This window comes from Lissotriton vulgaris, chromosome 5, assembly GCF_964263255.1.
Source record: "Lissotriton vulgaris chromosome 5, aLisVul1.2, whole genome shotgun sequence".
NCBI classification, from domain to species: Eukaryota; Metazoa; Chordata; class Amphibia; order Caudata; family Salamandridae; genus Lissotriton; species Lissotriton vulgaris.
This window is the reverse complement of record NC_141693.1, coordinates 1,297,335,282-1,297,341,962: the sequence shown is the minus strand read 5'-3', so window position 1 is coordinate 1,297,341,962 and position 6,681 is coordinate 1,297,335,282.

Genomic DNA, 6,681 nt, shown 5'->3' with positions numbered 1-6,681 from the left:
CCCCATACTAGAACACAATTCTCTTTGATGACTGCTGATATCCAGAAACCGGTCCTAGGATGCTTAATTCCTTTCCAGGGAAGACATGGCTTGGCAGTTCGAGCTGGACTGTTCCCATGAGGCACAGGGTCAAGACTGATTTGCATATGGCAATGTCTGAACTGGGGTGGTTTGGTGAGCAACATAACAATGGATTAAACCCAGATCTGTGACTGGGGGTGAATGTTTTGCCATTGTGCAACATTCCATCCATCAATTGTTGTTTTTGCATTTGTCACCCCGAGTGGGACGGGTATGCTCAGACGTGAGTCCCGTGCTCTCCATGCCACTGGAATCAAGCTATCCTGGCTGATGACTGCTGATAGCCAGAAACCGGTCCAAGGATGCTTGATTCCGGTCCAGGGAAGACATGGCTTGGCAGTCCAGGCTGGACTGTTCCCATGAGGCACAGGGTCAAGACTGATTTGCATATGGCCATGTCTGAACTGGGGTGGTGTGGTGAGCAAAATAACGATGGATTAAACCCAGATCTTTGACTGGGGGGTGAATGTTTTGCCATTGTGCAACATTCCGTCTATCAATTGTTGTTTTTGCATTTGTCACCCCGAGATGGACGGGTATGCTCAGACGTGAGTCCCGTGCTCTCCATGCCACTGGAATCAAGCTATCCTGGCTGATGACAGCTGATAGCCAGAAACTGGTCCTAGGATTCTTGATTCCGGTCCAGGGAAGACATGGCTTGGCAGTTCGGGCTGGACTGTTCCCATGAGGCACAGGGTCAAGACTGATTTGCATATGGCCATGTCTGAACTGGGGTGGTGTGGTGAGCAAAATAATGATGGATTAAACCCAGATCTGTGACTGGGGGTGAATGTTTTGCCATTGTGCAACATTCTGTACATCAATTGTTGTTTTTGCATCCCACACTTACTTGAGCATCGACTGATGAAGGTCTATCAGGATGTTTCCGGAATATATTCCTAGTTCACTTGTAACAAAAAATAAAGATGCTGAGGTGACCTTCCTTTAGTTCAGCAAATCAAACAGTAATCAGGTTCAAATTGACTCTTGACTTGGAAAGTTCAGATGGAGTACTTCTAGAGGTTACTTGGTAAGCAAGCACAACTGCTAGATTTATTCTGTACTAAAGTTCAGTTGTGATTTGGTTATCATCTTTTACCTCTTCTAAAAAATAAAAGGACATCCGTGGGAGGATAGGTGAAAGGAAAACAGGAAACAAGTCTCAATTCCTCGCGTCCAAGTGCGGGAGGAATAAAGCCAAAAAGATATAAAGATCCGGCACAATTCCGGTAGCTGGAATAAGTCAAATGTGTCCTCGCGTTAGGCTCTAACTCGGTAAATATGCAAAACAAGGCAAGGCAAGCAGACGTTGCAGCGCGTCTCTGAGCTGAATAAAATTCTTCCAAAGCAACAAACAAAGGGGGTCACGATTACGCGTTCGTTGCAGCGCGGGCTCGCGCTGAGGAATTCAAAAGGGCACAGCTGAGTGCGAAAACAGCGTATAAAACCTGTCAGGACATTTGCCGCTAAAAACGCGCTCAGTATCCAAAATTTGAAGCTAGGGGTAGGGCACTCTCCAGGCAGCACACTATATCCAGGAAAGCTTGAACAAGGTGTGTTACAGGTAATCCAAATCTCGGGACCAAACAGGAAACGAGCAAGGGAAGCCAAGCACTGCACTATTGCACCTGGAGGCTTAAGAACCTCCCCATCACTCCTAGAGCAGTATGGGACAGCACACAACCCGCCTCCCTTGCAGAGCATTTTGGGTTACGTAGTGTAGCTAGGGAACATATAGCTCTAGTCCTAACAGTGAGCCACCCAAACACACCACAAATTTAGATAAAGTCCAAATTTCCCTAGATATCCCCAATCAGTTGAACATAGAGTACAGGAAATCAAATGAGTTTTATTTGCACTTAAGTCAATCCCCGTTTCTTAAATTCTAGACAACATGTTTTGTTGTATTTCTAGTTTTGATCTTGGCTAGAGTAAATACATAAAACCAAATTGTAATAATTATTGACGGAGTATTGGTGTAACTGGCACGTTGTGGTTCGCTGAGGTGAGGCCCAGCCAGGCAGAACCTACAACTCATGTCAGGGGTGGGTGATTACACTCTCTGTATAACCTGCGCTCATCCTTGGGTAGCTTGGCACTGAGCAGTCAAGCTTATCACAGAGGTAATGTTGAAAGTATTGGCACAGCACTCTCACACAATAAGTACACTGAGCATCACAATAGAGACTTCACTTGTGTTGTATGCAGTGCTTTAAATGGGCCGGAACAGCCTGGTATGGAGTACCAGCACTTTAGTATTTTGAGAGGGAGAGTACTGGCATTTCTCAAGAGTGAAGTAATACTTTTAATTGGAGAGTACCCGCACTTCTCAGAAACAGGTACTCTGCTACAGAGTACCTGCACTTCTAATTTTCCATTTCAAGCTTAGGGTGTATGTGAATAAAATTTGTATTCAACACACACATTCATTAACTCACCATGATTATCATGTATTTCTGGGCATAAATCACATTTGAAAATAACAATAGCTGTACAATGCCCAACCAAGTTAAAATGACATCAGTAATATGCACACTTGGGAAATAGTCTACTTTACATACCAGCACCCTTAAGAGGTGCAAAACGTTGTCAGAACTAAGCCCACCCTGGCAATTATTTGTATTCAATACTTCACAGTTATAAGGTGCACCCCAGATCATAATGGTATAAAAAAATGTGTGCACACAAATAATTAAAACACTTTCAAAAAGCACTGTGGGCCAAGGTTGCACTGGTATAAAGCAATGTCAACTGTAGTATTCTTTTGACAAGGGATAAATGTGTAAAGCAACACTGCCGTGCGGGATAATTAATCACTGGCAGTCAATCCCACACACTCACTTAGCACAGATACAGAGAGCCACGGATATCAGGTAGGTCCGTAAAGAGTGCACATGTACACACACAGCAGTGTAATGGGGTGGAACTGATATCCGGGAGGTCAGATGATAATACACATGCAGACCCCGTTCCCAAGACCTGCTCCACCATTCAGCTACCCCAACTACCCTGCATCCATGGGCCGGAGATAAAGAAAACTTTCCCTCCTGATCCTAGACCGATCGTGGCAGGAGTCACTCTTAGCCAGGGTCCCAGGGAAGAAGGTAGGGTTAGGTAGCAGGGCTAATTAGGCAGCAGTTGACAAATGGAGGTTTGGCCACTACTTTGGAAGTAAACTCATGGTATGCGGCGCAGATGTGGGCTGAGCTCGATAGTCGTTCAATCAAAGACCTCCACACTGAGCCTTCTGCCACCAGCCCAGTTCTGAGAAGCACTGGGGGGAAGGTCATGCAGTCTCTTGACCCACTTCCGAACGCTCTCAGAAGAGTTCCTCATCCCTGTCAATTACTTTCACCACCCCGGCCCGGGCAATACTACCTGGCAAAATGAAGTTGTAGGGTCGGGTGAGGAGAGGGCAGTTGGTCTGCCGCACTGAGGACACAAAAGAAACAATCGATGAATGGGAGATGAAGCAAGGGTGCCTCTCGGAAGGAGGAGGCACCCTGTCAAGCACAGGTTGATCACAGTAGCACCCAGACAACCCAGGTACAACCAGAACAATACAGGTACAAATCCACTCCTCCGCACCTCCCTGGAAATGAGGCACAACGTCTGGTGTGCGTTAATATGAGTCACTCCAGACTGTTCAGATAACACACAATGAAGAGTCACAAACTCAGTAACTTCCTGGAAATGAGGCACAATGTCTGATGTGCATTGATCTGAGTCTCACTAGAAAATTCTAGTCACACACAATGAAGAGTTGCAAATTCCATAACTCCCTGGAAATGAAGCACAACATCTGGTGCGTGTTGATACGGGTCACCTTTCCGGTCACACATAACGAAGAGTTGCAAATTGCATGCCTACCTGGAAATGGGGCACAACATCTGGTGGCGTTGATACGGTTTGTACCAGACAATTCCAGTCACACACACAGGTGCAAATTCAACAGTGCTGCATGAGGTAGAATGAGGCACTACCATGGATAAGCCCTCACCTCCGAGGGTCACACCGTGTGAATCGGACACCGCACGCAATGAGCATGCAGTCAGCATGTCACACTAGAGAGATGCTGCAAGATCGATGAAGTGGGCCACGCTGAGTCCCGCAACCAAGGAATCCGCCAGCAAGATGCTTTATGCGTGTTGAGGCCCCAAGATGCAGGGGTCATACTCCTTAGATGCAGGCAGTGCTTTTGGGGCTCCGCACAAGGCAATCTGGTCTCCAGGCACAATACTTTGTTCCACACTCATGCTGTGCTACTATTTTGGATCCATCAAACAATGTAAGTACTTAAGAGGGCACCACCCTTCAGGTGTCACAAGTAGATAGTGTGGCTCCTTAATGGGAGGTCTTTGATGTTCCTGAGATGAGGGGGCAAGCCAACAAGTCCTTGGAGAGAGCACTTTAGGGTACCTCACAGCAGCATGTAGTCAGCCCAAGCCAGCCATTATTCAGGAAGGGTGCACAGTCCCTTCCAATGGCAGTAATCCTCCTTGTGCACAACAGATTCCTCTAGCAGTGTGCACCATGCAGTTCCAGGTTCTCCGGTCCCACTTCTGCACAAGTGTATCTCTCCCCTGCTGAAGTGTGGCACCAGAGGTTCTACTGCAGTATGCCTTTGAAGTTGGGGGTGGCTCAGAGGGTTTCAGTTTGAACCACAGATTTCTCTCCTATATGTCAGTCCTGTCTGCCATGGAGCAATGAAATGCAGATCTTAAGCTTTAGTTAGGCCATGATCTAGCTCCCAGAGTGCACGCGTCAAGACCTCTTCCTCCAATCTGTTCAGCCAGGCCCTCAAATGGCAGAGGTCTGTCATTCCAGTTGGAAGCCCACTGTTTATAGCTGTCTCTGATGAATATAGAGATGTGCTCCCCAGAATCCAGTGTGGTCTGGAGTCAAACTAAAAGGTAAACAAAGAGTTTTAGAGCATAGTCTAGAAGTGGCATTTCTAAACTATTAATGACAAATCCCTCTTTACTACCGCACAGGAGAGGGTTTGTGATTGTGAATCCAATGATAGGAAACATAGGTAGTGAAAACACACATGGGTATTCTTCACTACTTTGGCAGGGAACACATGCTTACGTGCCCTGCCTTTCACCTACAACTTACCATACCACATGGGTGAAAGGTCCCCCTCAGGTTTGGTCAGTGGTTTGGAAAGGCCAACCTGAGCATAAGGGCAATTGTGCACACAGAGGCCTGCAAATGCAACCTTGATAAATATTTTAAAACACCTAGGTGCAAGTGTGTCCCCACATCCCTGCAATGGCAGATTTGAGCCTGGTTTTAAAAACATCATACATGCAAGTGCGTACACACAGGCCTGCAATGGCAGGCTTGAGACGTGTTTAAAAACAACAGGTAAGCACCACTTCCTAACGTTTGTAGGAAGGTTGCATGCACTTTCACACTGTGTTTACAGTGGGAAAAGAACCCAGAGACATAAGGCCACTAAAAGAGAAACATCAAACCCCGGTGAATTCCCATGGAAAGAGACATCCTCCTAGGTAGGGAAAACCACATAGGGGTTCTTCATTAACCATGGGCAAAGCACTACGCTATGCTCGAGCAGTTTGCAAAGTTTGCACGACTTCGCACTACACAAACTGCATGTAGCACAGTGCAAACATGTGTAGAGTAGCGTAGCGTAGTGCAGCAGTCATTTTTTGCTTGCTCACGGTCCTCAACATCAAGTAGGAGACCGCGAGCAAGCAAAATGACATCCCGGCGAGACTTTTTCCTCATTCGCGATCAGCAACATCAAGTTGCCGATCGCGAGCGTGGAAAATAAACCTCCCGGCGAGATTCTCGTCGCGAGGAGGTCAGGTTTCTCATTGCGAGTGGTCGCGTATGCTCGCGACCGCTCACGATGAGAAACTACCAGTCCGCGTTGAGAAAGCTGTTGCTCGAGTAAAAATCTACTTGTGCGGCAGAAAACTACAGCTCGCACTGTGAAGAATGCCGTTTTCAATGATTGCACAGTGCAGGATGCTTGTCCACACTGTGCAATCTTTGAAAACTGCATCTTGCACAGTGCGAACAGGGTACTATGCAGTTCGCGTAGTGCTACGCTTAGCTCGCGTAGTGCGAAGTGCACTTTGCGTAGCTTCACGTAGCGATACTTCGCAAACTACGCCCAGCCCTATCCTTTATTACCTGGGCAGGGAACACCCATGTGTACCTGCTCTGCCTTTCGCCTACCACTTGCTCCACCCCTCAGGGCTTACCCTAAAGGGGCTCTAGTGGTAGTTGAAGGCATACTTAGGATTGGCTAATGAGTTGGACATGCCAACCTGAGCATAGGCGCAACTGCGCATGCACAGGCCTGTGATGGCAGGCTTGATATATATTTGAAAGGGTATCCTGGTGGGAGACACAATCAGTGCTGCATCCCACCGTTAGCCACTGCAGTACCTGCCCTGGATATTTAGTGTACCTTTTTAAAGGGCTCTCACAAGTACAACACCTAAACTAATCAAGTGTAAGTACCACATCCTCGCATGGGTAGGAAGGGCATTACAGGAAAGCGCCCAGAGTCCTAAGGCCAAGAAAAGAGAATCAGCAAAACCAGGAGAAGAGAAGGCAAAACGT